The sequence below is a fragment of the Neolamprologus brichardi genome, chromosome 11 (genome assembly GCF_056152115.1).
Source record: "Neolamprologus brichardi isolate AB-2024 chromosome 11, ASM5615211v1, whole genome shotgun sequence".
Lineage (NCBI taxonomy): Eukaryota > Metazoa > Chordata > Actinopteri > Cichliformes > Cichlidae > Neolamprologus > Neolamprologus brichardi.
In genome coordinates, this window is record NC_142114.1 from 922,696 (window position 1) to 936,871 (window position 14,176).

A 14,176-nucleotide genomic window follows, 5' to 3' on the forward strand; every position below is an offset into this window, starting at 1 on the left:
CATTTAACCTCCCACTGATCAGTTTACATGATTTAATTTCTGGGGAAATAGATGGCTTTACATCAGTGTTGGGTTTAGAGCTTTTATTGACAACAGCAGGAGAAGTAAGAAGTCAGGAACATGAACTCTACATGTGTTCAGTCGTCATGTCCTCATATTGTTTTAAGCTTTGAAGGACATGAGTGTGTTTAAGTAGAAGTCCTCATATGGTAGGACCAGTGATTGTAGTGTGTGTGTTACATTGTCCTCATATTGTTGGGTAGCAGAACTGTACAGTGTTAAGTTTCTATAGAATCTGGTATAAGGAAGTCAGATCCTTCTGTAATAATGTTCACTCATACAAATATGATCTGTAGTTAATTATCTAGTCGGGATTTACAGTACAGAATGTTTCTGACGTTATATTGTTGTCTTTTGTTGCAGACACCAAGTGCTGAGGTCCTGTCTCAACTTTGTACAGACCAATTGGTGAGTGACATACCCACTTCATTCTTCCAACAGGTTACACATTATTTTTTTGTATTTGGTATCAAGTATATGTGTCAGTTGGGCCTAGTGCATAAATGAAATGCACTTTGATTGTATTAAAACAATCAGTTTGAGTCAAAGTTAACCAAAATCAACATTAGTATTAGGAGAAAGTAATTGTCTATACCATTTGTTAGTCCAAACTTTCCCTTAAAGCATCAGCTTGATCTTTATTCTGACTACATTTGATATTTTTGTCCTTTTACACATGTTTTTGTCCATTTAACCTCCCGCTGATCAGTTTACATGATTTAATTTCTGGGGAAATAGATGGCTTTACATCAGTGTTGGGTTTAGAGCTTTTATTGACAACAGCAGGAGAAGTAAGAAGTCAGGAACATGAACTCTACATGTGTTCAGTCGTCATGTCCTCATATTGTTTTAAGCTGTGAAGGACATGAGTGTGTTTCAGTTGCCTTCCTCATGTGGTGGGACCAGTGATTGTAATGTGTGTTACATTGTCCTCATATTGTTTTAAGCTGTGAAGGACATGAGTGTGTTTAAGTAGAAGTCCTCATATGGTAGGACCAGTGATTGTAGTGTGTGTGTTACACTGTCCTCATATTGTTGGGTAGCAGAACTGTACAGTGTTAAGTTTCTATAGAATCTGGTATAAGGAAGTCAGATCCTTCTGCAATAATGTTCACTCATACAAATATGATCTGTAGTTAATTATCTAGTCGGGTAGCAGAACTGAATGTTTCTGACATTATATTGTTGTCTTTTGTTGCAGACACCAAGTGCTGAGGTCCTGTCTCAACCTTGTACAGACCAATTGGTGAGTGACATACCCACTTCATTCTTCCAACAGGTTACACATTATTTTTTTGTATTTAGTATCAAGTATAGGTGTCAGTTGGGCCTAGTGCATAAATGAAATGCACTTTGATTGTATTAAAACAATCAGTTTGAGTCAAAGTTAACCAAAATCAACATTAGCATTAGGAGAAAGTAATTGTCTATACCATATGTTAGTCCAAACTTTCCCTTAAAGCATCAGCTTGATCTTTATTCTGACTACATTTGATATTTTTGTCCTTTTACACATGTTTTTTTCCATTTAACCTCCCACTGATCAGTTTACATGATTTAATTTCTTGGGAAATAGATGGCTTTACATCAGTGTTGGGTTTAGAGCTTTTATTGACAACAGCAGGAGAAGTAAGAAGTCAGGAACATGAACTCTACATGTGTTCAGTCGTCATGTCCTCATATTGTTTTAAGCTGTGAAGGACATGAGTGTGTTTCAGTTGCCTTCCTCATGTGGTGGGACCAGTGATTGTAATGTGTGTTACATTGTCCTCATATTGTTTTAAGCTGTGAAGGACATGAGTGTGTTTAAGTAGAAGTCCTCATATGGTAGGACCAGTGATTGTAGTGTGTGTGTTACACTGTCCTCATATTGTTGGGTAGCAGAACTGTACAGTGTTAAGTTTCTATAGAATCTGGTATAAGGAAGTCAGATCCTTCTGCAATAATGGTCACTCATACAAATATGATCTGTAGTTAATTATCTAGTCGGGTAGCAGAACTGAATGTTTCTGACATTATATTGTTGTCTTTTGTTGCAGACACCAAGTGCTGAGGTCCTGTCTCAACCTTGTACAGACCAATTGGTGAGTGACATACCCACTTCATTCTTCCAACAGGTTACACATTATTTTTTTGTATTTAGTATCAAGTATAGGTGTCAGTTGGGCCTAGTGCATAAATGAAATGCACTTTGATTGTATTAAAACAATCAGTTTGAGTCAAAGTTAACCAAAATCAACATTAGCATTAGGAGAAAGTAATTGTCTATACCATATGTTAGTCCAAACTTTCCCTTAAAGCATCAGCTTGATCTTTATTCTGACTACATTTGATATTTTTGTCCTTTTACACATGTTTTTTTCCATTTAACCTCCCACTGATCAGTTTACATGATTTAATTTCTTGGGAAATAGATGGCTTTACATCAGTGTTGGGTTTAGAGCTTTTATTGACAACAGCAGGAGAAGTAAGAAGTCAGGAACATGAACTCTACATGTGTTCAGTCGTCATGTCCTCATATTGTTTTAAGCTGTGAAGGACATGAGTGTGTTTCAGTTGCCTTCCTCGTGTGGTGGGACCAGTGATTGTAATGTGTGTTACATTGTCCTCATATTGTTTTAAGCTGTGAAGGACATGAGTGTGTTTAAGTAGAAGTCCTCATATGGTAGGACCAGTGATTGTAGTGTGTGTGTTACACTGTCCTCATATTGTTGGGTAGCAGAACTGTACAGTGTTAAGTTTCTATAGAATCTGGTATAAGGAAGTCAGATCCTTCTGCAATAATGTTCACTCATACAAATATGATCTGTAGTTAATTATCTAGTCGGGTAGCAGAACTGAATGTTTCTGACATTATATTGTTGTCTTTTGTTGCAGACACCAAGTGCTGAGGTCCTGTCTCAACCTTGTACAGACCAATTGGTGAGTGACATACCCACTTCATTCTTCCAACAGGTTACACATTATTTTTTTGTATTTAGTATCAAGTATAGGTGTCAGTTGGGCCTAGTGCATAAATGAAATGCACTTTGATTGTATTAAAACAATCAGTTTGAGTCAAAGTTAACCAAAATCAACATTAGCATTAGGAGAAAGTAATTGTCTATACCATATGTTAGTCCAAACTTTCCCTTAAAGCATCAGCTTGATCTTTATTCTGACTACATTTGATATTTTTGTCCTTTTACACATGTTTTTTTCCATTTAACCTCCCACTGATCAGTTTACATGATTTAATTTCTTGGGAAATAGATGGCTTTACATCAGTGTTGGGTTTAGAGCTTTTATTGACAACAGCAGGAGAAGTAAGAAGTCAGGAACATGAACTCTACATGTGTTCAGTCGTCATGTCCTCATATTGTTTTAAGCTGTGAAGGACATGAGTGTGTTTAAGTAGAAGTCCTCATATGGTAGGACCAATGATTGTAGTGTGTGTGTTACATTGTCCTCATATTGTTTTAAGCTGTGAAGGACATGAGGACATGGGCCCTCTGACCACCACCAGTAGGCAACGGGTGAAGTGTCTTGCCCAAGGACACAATGACCAAGACTGTCGGAGCCGGGGCTCGAACCGGCAACCTTCCGATTACAACTCTTGAGCCCCTTAGCCCCTTAATTTTAGAATTACACACTGCCCAACGCTGACTTTTCCTACAATGCAGAGAAAAAAGCAAACAGACCTATTGCATGCATTGATTCTCATATTTCACTGTTACTTTTCAAAGGCTCAAGGACCAAGTATTCTGGGGTTCCAAGCCACACGCTTTACTCAGCTGCCCTGGACAACATGAAGGGCACCTCTGCCTCAATCACCCTGGACAACAAAAACATTAGCAACACTTCACCAAGAAGGGGTAAACGCACCCAAATACAAAATGTTTTAGCTGAATATACTTGTGATCAAAGGACAAGTTTATTGTTTTCAGACATGACACTATTGAGAGCTTTTATCATAAATCCTTTCATCTCATTTGATTCCCAGCAGAACACAGCACTTCAAATGGTTCATTCCAAGCATCCTTAAAGGAGCAATAAGCAATATCTTTTCACTGCTAGGTGTGCTGTTGTGCACTGCCTGTAAACCAAACCAAAGTCTATGGCTGGAGATCAACACAGAGAGAGGGATTATGACTTCATGCTGTACTCCAGATGTAATTACACCTCTAGTTCTTCACATAGCCATTTTTAATTCCTTCAACCTAAGTATGATGAATTGTGCTTATTGCTCCTTTAAAGTGCTCCAGTAGAAAGCAAGGTTTAAGAACATTTTGCATTCACATTAAGATATTTTCTTTTGTTTCCATTTATGACAGCTGGGAAGGTGAGAATCAAGTGGACAAATGATGAAGTGAAGGTTGCTGAGCGGCACGTTTCACTTCATAACAAGCTGCAAAGTACCAGGTAAAAAGGAATGTGACTGCTGCCTCCAAGCAGAGCCGGCAGCTCTGAAAGGCAGAGACTGGGTTCTCATAAGGTACTACATCCACAACAGGATCATAGCATTAAAAGAAAGATGCAAGAAAAAAAGAAACAAGCAAGAGAGATACTTTGTTACTTCCACAGTTATGTCAGTATTGCAGTTTTCTGTATTGCATTGTTCTTACTCATAAATCTGTGGTTTATGCTGGGTGCTTTTTGCAATTAAATGATAAGAAAGGCAGATAATGTTCCACGTTTTTATTCACATGAACATTCACTACAAAATGAATTAATGCATTACAATATTAAGACTTAAAAAGTAGACTGACCACATTTGACCTATGTCTTTTTTTTAAGTCTCTACACAGCTCAGATTTACTGTTTTATTAACACATAAATGTCTGATATTTCTGTCAGAAGTTACCCGACTGGTGAGCATTACTATTGTGCATCCATGCCTATTATATATTGTAATCTCAAAAGGAGCCAAGCTAAAAATACAGAACCTACCCTTACCTGGTCCTTATAAGTCATGTATACTTGAAAATTATGTGTTTCCATGGGCTTCACAATTCACCTAAACATGAAATATCAGTGTGTGACCTTATGGTACTCATAAGTCACATAAACCTGACAGTGTCCTCACAAGTAGCAGTAAATTCAGGTTTGACCAAAATTTAGCCCTAGCCAAAATCTCAACAGATGGGCGTGTTCCTGGAAGCATGGGTCAAACCTTTTGTGATTCCCATGCCTCTAGGACCTTCGGAAAGGCACGTTCCCATTTGTCACATTTTTGTCATACGTGCTGATATATCACGAAAACACGTAGGTGTGTGTGTGTGTGTGTGTGTCAGTGCTAAAGAGAGATTCCCTCCACTGCAATGAAAGCCAGATTTCAGTATTTGGATTGGATTTACCAAAGTTGTTTTTAGCATTATCCAAACAAAGGGAGTAGGTGGGACACTGAAACTCAGGAACTGTGTGATCATCAGTGCTTTCACACATACAGTAAAGGCACAGAGCCTAACATTTGTGGCCTGACAAAACAAGGATTTTCAGTTGATCAATTAATAAGATGGCAACAGCGTTGATGTATTCTCAGTGTACTTCTCAGTGATCGGTGCCTGTTATATCATATAAAGCAGCTAAGGAAATCATCTAAAAGGTGCTTGGAGAAATATAAATAAATAAAGGAAAATAATTTGAAGTTAAAGACAGCAAACATACATGAGACTCCCTAGTGAAGGTAAAAATGGAATTAACCATGCATCGCGTCTATCTGAACTGAGAGCATGTCAGCTCCCCCACCTCTGCTTTCAGTGCAAGAGGTGGGAAGGGGGCTTAGTGAAGGTTAAAGTGAATCCCCATAGAATCCCATAGATAGATATTGTACCTCACTACTTTTGATTTTGTCAAGGTGTTAAATCATGCCATGTTCAATGTCACTGTTCTACTTCATTTTGATGTTCACTTTGATCTTCAGCACGTTGTCTTGATGCTACTGGATGGTTCAATATTTGCATTAATGAGCAGTTGAACAGGTACAACTAATAGAATGGCTGGTGTGTGTATATTCAATATAGTGTATGCTTATATGTTATATGCCTATAAAATATGAAAGAAACAGACACAGCTAAAATGGGACATACATAAGCCACAAAAGATCAGCAAAAACTAAACCAGAACGAATGTTTGCAGTCAGGGTTTTCCTCCGTGAGCATATGGTGAGGTGATTGAGCAGCGTCATAGGATTTTGTCTGGTGACCTCTGGATTTCCTAGTTCCTCATACACAGTGTTGGGGAGTAACGGAATACATGTACCGCCGTTACGTATTTAAAATACAAAATATGAGTAACTGTATTCCGTTACAGTTACTGTTTAAAAAGGTGGTATTTAGAATACAGTTACTTTGTTGAAATAAATGGATTACAGAATACGTTACTCTCATTGAGTAACGTAACGGAATACGTTACAGAATACATTTTGGGGCATTTATTCTGTATTCTGTAATGGAATACATTTTAAAAGTAACCTTCCCAACACTGCTCATACATCAGTTACATCTTCCTGCTGCCTAACTGCCATTCTCTTAGGTGCATTATCTAATAGAGCAGAAATGAGTTTGGAAAACACTTTAAATGTCTATGGAAGACCTACCACAGTAGAGCCCCACTGCTAGAGCCCGGCGAGGGCTGTGGAACAACAATGATCTCAGTGTTGGTCTGGTCCGGGGTGGAGGCTTCGCTTGCTCTCTGGCAAACAGATGCTGCTCTGCACAGCAGGTTCATTTAAGGCCTCTATAAGCTTTAACCGGTGGAGAATAATGCTGAAATAATAAGTTATCTCCCGTGAATGTTTTCTTCCTTGTCGACCTTTGGTTTCTATTTACATTTGTTTGTCTGCTGTGAGGAAAAAGAGGAATCTGCAGCATGAATCTGCCCGGCCTCTGTACTCATCGCTCCATTCTGGAATCGTTTGCCCTGCCCCATATGCATCTTAAAAGATAATTAAAGCTGGAGCGCTGGACTTGCTTTCCCAGATAGATGTACTTTCCTCTGCCATGTCTGGAGAGTGTTTTAGATCGAGTCTCTTTTTCTCTCTTTGGCTTCCTCTCTCATTCTCTCACTCCTCTTCCTTTCCACTCTTTCTCCCCAGACTTGTTCACAAGCCCAGACGTTGGTTTGAGAGTCCAGATTGGTCACCATGTGAACAGCCCTAACAACAGAAGTAAACAGACGTGTGAGGAGGGTAATGACGAAGTACACGGGGGACTGGAGGATAGCAGAGGTGAAAGGGCATGTGGTTAGGCCTGAGGGGCAACAGGGTTGGGGGGTCAGGGGGGTCGGGGGAGGGTGTTCTGAAATCAACTGTCCCAGAATGAAAGAGCTACATAGATTAGTCCAGTGGGCTACTTGTCAGAACAATGACATCGTTAGAGACAGAGCCAATAAAAAGGGAAGCGTGTTTAGTTGCATGAAAAAGGCTGATGTTGAACTGCCTTTTCTATTCTTAACAAGGAGAAAACTGAATCTGTAGAAGTAGCTATCTAAAGGGTCTGCAGGGTACAAAATTAGTATGCTTACAATGATTTGTATTATAGTGATGCCTTCAACGAACCATAAACAATGCAACAAAACACTGATTTCTCCACATTCATCAGTACAGCCCCTGAACAGAAGTCTGCAGTGTTGCTCCAACTATTTAATTCAAAGAAGCTGTCAATCTCAGCTGTCACTGATTATGATTTTATAGCATCAAATAAATGTAGTTTAGGTACATTACCTCTAACACTGAGAGCCTATATTGCAGCGAGCCATCAGAGAATGATCCCTTTATTTTGGAATTCCTGCAAGGAGCTGTCAGGCTGCCCAACTTCATATACAGCATATGGAGTGTAACACAAGTGTATCATATTAGTGCCACTCCCTGAACGATGAGCAAACCTGGAAGTAAGTAATGCATCGGTACGAAGCCTTGAATTGTGAGTTGTGCGTGCACTGAAAGGGTTCTGGTCGGAGATACACTTGAACCACAGAGTGATGACAAAGGCAGTGAGTAAAGCCACAGTTTATTCTACAGTCTATACAACAGCTGTGTTGGCTTAAAGAATGAGGCACGTAGGACTAATGCAGCCAAGCCATGTGGGCGTATGTTGCCACGTGGGTTTGCTGACTGTGGTCATTAGTTACTAATCTGAACTAGGACGCCCACAGACTCAAGCCTGTACAAGTTAAAACAACAAGTGTGACGTATGAGTCTGATTAAGAACACCCATCTTTAGTGCTCATTACTACCAAGTCTACCAATATTATATGGATTAAAATACTTTTATCCATCCATCCACCCATCTTCATCCGCTTTATCCGAGGTCGGGTCGCGGGGGCAGCAGCCTAAGCAGAGAGGCCCAGACCTCCCTCTCCCCAGCCACCTCCTCCAGCTTATCCGGGGGAACACCAAGGCGTTCCCAGGCCAGCAGCTATAAGTATATATAAGTATAAAATACTTTTATACTTATATAAATACCTCTGATCTCTTTGACCCACTCAGGGACACAGAACCTCAGAATTTAAATCATCTCTTGGAATAAAGCATTGGTCCTCCAAGAATTCTTTTTCCTGGAATCAGTATGTGTGAATTACGAGTTGATCTATGTTGGCCACAAGGATTGATGGATGGGTGGATGAACAGTAGTAATATTAACTGGAGGTCTGCTGTGTGGGTTGCAGATTAGAGGAATGTATTGTATCTACCCATGCTTGGGAGTTTGGATTCCCGAGCTGAATTTGCCAAGACAACAAGTCTTGTCCCAACCCTCTAATGAATCATGACTCACAGTGGATGTATATTGCACTTTGTAAAATTCTGAAGAACTCTTCTCTTTCATCATTACAGTACTGCAATATGTTTATAGGCATAGCTCAACACTTCAGACAGCTACAAAAACATGCTCCGCAATGAGGGTTTTAAATGAAAAGCATGGAACTCACTCAGTCATGTCAGAGTTGATAAGGTGGACTATTTGATTCTTGCTTACTTTATATGTTCTAAAAGATGGGTACTGCGCTTATTATATGAATCAATCAATCAGTTGATTAATGAATTTGAGTAAAACTGGTCAAATACGTGTTAACCTATTTGATACAAGCTTCTGAAGTTGTCCTCTGACTCTCCTCTAATTTTGTGAATGTTCAAGATTTGTACCTTCAAGACAAAATTGCAGAAAATATGTAGTCATTACAGCTGTTAGAGGTCTCCTACAATAAAATGAGCGGTGTTGTTGAGTAGTTCACTACCTGTAATTAAACTAGGAGTTCAGTTATATTTTGCAATAGTTTGTTGGTACACTTATGAGGAACCTTTTCTCATCATCTTTTAATGAAAGGGGTCTCCCCCTTACCATCATTTTAGTGTAATTTAAAAACATTGGGGGGGGAAAGTTCTCGTTGGCTGGTATGAATCTAAATATGAGACAAGCATTTAAGTCTAACTGGGTGACTTTCTTTTTCCAATTTTATTTTACTTGTGTGAGTGACTTTACTCTTTTTGTTACTATTTAGGTTAGGCCTAGGCCTTTAGGAAATATGTGGTTACTTTTAGGCAACAAAGCTGAGTCCTAAAATTTTGGGATTTGGGTTATTTGGTTTCAAATATACCCTTTTACATCTCTAAACACATACCAGAAGGTAAACATCTCCCATCTACCAGTTTATGTGCCCAGTAACTCTTTCTCTCATCTATTTCAGATGTTGAGAGAAAAATGTTGGAAAAAGGTATGCTAAAATTGTAATCTGTGTAATATGTACTAAACAAAAGACAACAAACCAAAAACACATAGCAACATGTGAAGTGGGTTATGCTTATCGTGAGTCACAACTATTTTTTTGTTAAATGATGCATAAATAATGTGCATCATTCCTCAGGGTCGGTTGGTGCATTGTCCTTTTTGCCAGTTCTTAACCATGGCATACAGTACCACCCACCCCACCCAACTGGATCCATGGAAAGACATCCAACGTCTGTCTCCATGTCTGCGTCCAGATGCCTCTGCCCAGTCCCAGAGTGATGATGATGAATTCGCTGATCATTCATTCAATTAAAATTTAAATTTAAATGAAGTATCCCGCCTATTATTCTTCAGTTACATCACACGGTACTCATGGCTGACCACCCAGCCACTAATTAAGAAATCATGATGTGATCATGACATGAAGGGACAATTTCACAGTGTTTTGCACAGCAGGAAACACATTTTCATCTTGTTTTGTTTCCTGCTATTTTTCCCTGGCATTCTGTGTTGAGAAAAAATGCATTGGTTTGGGGAAATTTCCAACATAACACAGAGTCTCTGTTGCAGTGACTAAGTTTTACCATCCAAAGAACACTGGAATTCATTAGTGTGTGGCAAACAAAGCTCAAACATGGAACAGATTAGGAGTATTTAGACAATATAAAATATCTATGTGTCCTGTGTAAATGAAAAAAAAGAGTATATTTACATTACACAGGAGTTACGGTACAGTAAGAGTGCACTGTATCTCAAAGGGAGAGGAACCCTTGTCTTAAAAAAAGCATCCAGTGTGAGTGCCAACAGAAACTCAGGACAGTACAACAGCAGCCCTCAGAGGAACTGCTGCCAAATTTGTGGAAATGAATTCTGGGAATCTCCATGTTAATGGTATCATGCTCATGACTGAAGTAAAAATAAAAGATAAAAAAACAACATTCTTAACAACATTCACAGTCAGTGAAAAATCCAGGTTGTTATAACCGTTAGCAAAAAAGGGTCAAGAAGAGGAAGTGGAAGTAAACACAACTAACCAACAACTCAACATAAAATGATGACAAAACGAATATAAAATTACAATAATTATCCTGCCTTTTTCGCCCTCTTCAGCTGATACAGAAAAACTTTTCTACTTTTACATTAATTTATTAAAATCTGTTTCATGTTTTGTTGTAGCCAGCTGTGAGGTCAGTTTTAATATGCAGGCGGTGATTGGTTCAGTCCTTCACAGTTACTGCTCTGTTCTTCTTTAGAATAAGTTCATTTTTTACTTTTCTATGCTTCAACATTAATTAAATGACTTAGTTACAATAAATATTGTGGTATTTCTGCACCCTTTGTTTTTTTTAGTAGGCTCTAAAATAAGTTTACTAAAATAATCAAAATATTTTATAACTTCATTTTAAATACTCTGAAATCCAACTTATAATTGGTAAAGTTGGTTGATAAATTTTTCTTTACCGTTACTTCTGTTGGTGCAGGATGGCGTCAAAATCTTCCCTGTAGTATCCAAAATGGCATTGAGTGTTTTCTTGCTATCAGTATCTGGTTTGAATTTCTAGAATTGTGATATAGGAGGGAGCGAAAGTGCCTCAGCTGGTGGACAATACAGTGTAAATGGTCTATGCTGGGAGCTGAAATTGCTCCCACATTTCCAACACAGGGCGATCAGGTTGATTAGCCTCAGCAATCCCAGATATCCCACTGATCCCTGCAGCCTCTACTATAATAACAACATAGTGGCTGCTCCATAGACCAAATATAGCCAACTTATTAGTCCAAATGTGAACAAGGCATTAGCAAGAAGTTTTACATTTCCAAAATATAATTAAAACAGTAGAATAACTTAATTTGACTTGGTGAAAATTGCCATTTAATTATGTCCCTTAATAATATTTTATATATTTTTATATAAAACTAATATATAAAATACATTTTTTTATAGTTTTCTATTACAAACACAGACTAAATACCTCAGAGGCTTGGTTCATGAACAGCTGGCTTTAAGTCAAACGTTACGGTAACTTGACAATGTTGTTGTAGTGCTTCTGGTTAGAGAAGCTGCAGGAGCAAGAGATAGCACAAGTGGTTTAGGGACTGGAGCCAGGGAGCAAATGTGATTGACACAGGTGTATTGTGTTGCCTTTAAGTATTACTCTCGCCCTGTTTTTGTACAGTAGCGTGCTGGATCTCATACCCTGAGGGAAGACACATCAGCACAAAGAACAGAACCAATTTAGGAGAGCCATTCATCTTCCCTTTACTCCCATTATAGAGAAATTGTCAGCGATTCAGCCAGGGGCACAGCAGAAAGTGCTAAAAAGTCCTCAATCTACAGGATTCAGTGGTGTCGGAATCATTTCCAATAGCTTTCAGGCAAAACAAAATGAAACAAAGCAAAAAAATAAATAAATTCACATTTCATTTCACACACAGTTTTCACAAATACAGTATTGATAATATGTCCACTTTAAAATAAAACACTAATGTCCTTCTTTTTCCTTTTTTGTTATATATATAACAATGCTGCTACTGCATGCTGATCGGTCAGTTGAGGGCTTATGCTGCAGTGCGAGAGCGAAGTGCTCTAACATCATCCCATTAGAGCACTTCGCTCTCACACTGCAGGCCTACTTGTTGTTGGTAGAGTATTTAAAAGTAGAACGGGAGGCAGAGCCTTCAGTTTTCAGGCCCCTCTTCTGTGGAACCAGCTTCCAGTTTGGATTCAGGAGACAGACACTATCTCTACTTTTAAGATTAAGCTTAAAACTTTCCTTTTTGTTAAAGCATATAGTTAGGGCTGGACCAGGTGACCCTGAATCCTCCCTTAGTTATGCTGCAATAGACGTAGGCTGCCGGGGATTCCCATGATGCATTGAGTTTTTCTTTTTCAGTCACCTTTCTCACTCAGTATCTGTTAACAGACCTCTCTGCACTGAATACTTCTTGTTATTAATCTCTGTTTCTCTTCCACAGCATGTCTTTATCCTGTCTTCCTTCTCTCACCCCAACTGGTCGCAGCAGATGGCCGCCCCTCCCTGATCCTGGTTCTGCCGGAGGTTTCTTCCTGTTAAAAGGGAGTTTTTCCTTCCCACTGTCGCCAAAGTGCTTGCTCATAGGGGGTCATATGATTGTTGGGTTTTTCTCTGTATATATTATTGTAGGGTCTGCCTTACAATATAAAACACCTTGAGGCGACTGATGTTTGGCGCTCTATGAATAAAATTGAATTGAATTGGATGATACGTAATACATTGTAAAACAATGGAATCTGTTTCCAGATGATAACTAAAGTTGAAAGTTAAACCACAACAAAAGCTTAGATGTCTGTAGAAGAAGCAGCTGGTTGCAGTGGTTTAGGGGAAACTGCTGCTAGGAATTTAGAGTCTTGTTGCAGTAAAAAATCCATAAAATAAACAGGAAAGTATTTTCCTATAATCAACGCCCTTAAGAATAAACAAATTGAACAATATTATCTCAACCCTCTTTGCTTACCTCAAGAAATGTGCATTTGTGGGCTCCATGAAGCCTCAGTCATTGTGGTTTTTACAAGCATCGTCTATGAAACTGGATATATTATTAACTGTTTAATATTTATAACTAATTAAAACCTCTGTGTACCTAAAACAGCTGGGCAGTGACAGGAGCACATGGCTTTGTTTTGTTAGCAAAACAAATTGTACTGATCTGTTTGCCAACTTTTTATAACACAAAAAATCTTTCAGGCAATCAATCAGATCTATTTCACTGTATCCCCAATTTACAACAACGAGAAGAGAAGACTTAGTCTCACCTCTCTTCCTCTGCTCAGATTGCCCTGTGCCGTGATTGGAGTCAGCTGATGGTTATGTACACGCAGCTAATTGAGCTTTGGTTTGTCTTTTCACGTTAAAGCGAGTGTTTGATCTCCATTAATCCTTTGACCACTGTCACAGCTCACTGCCAAATAGGATAGAGGCTCTGGGTCAGATGAGCCTGAGGTGATGCCTAAGCTGAGCTTATAGGCATGATTAATTTACATATATAGAGAGAAAAATTAAAATAGTGTTAATTGTTGTTTTTTGGGGGGTTGTTTTTAGAATAGTAACTGTGCTGCTTGTGTTTGTGTAAGACTGAAGATATTTAGAGCTGCAGGTTGGCTGTAGCACTATACAAAGATTAACTAAGTATAATACGTCTATAATATAAGTATTCTTATTATATCCATTAACAAATGTTAATGAATCCATTAACAAATAATAGAGTGCAGTAAAGACAAAAAATGAATCTATATTTGCCTTTAAACTGTACCTGGCCTCGTTGGTTACTCCTTGACAGGTTGAGTTCTCCAATATGAATCTAAACCTCTAATGTTCATAATCCATATGCACAGTATGACATATTTAGGTAAGGATACAGAAGAACAAGACAAA

At 38.6% G+C, this 14,176-nt stretch overlaps 1 long non-coding RNA gene across 1 annotated transcript; it reads left to right on the forward strand.

Annotated features, from left to right (window-relative positions):
* Positions 1-3,502: 3,502 nt before the first annotated feature.
* LOC148100428 (uncharacterized) lies at positions 3,503-4,725 on the forward strand. The gene is made up of 2 exons (XR_015719761.1): positions 3,503-4,211; positions 4,374-4,725. It is a non-coding gene; the product is annotated as an uncharacterized LOC148100428 (long non-coding RNA).
* Positions 4,726-14,176: the final 9,451 nt, after the last annotated feature.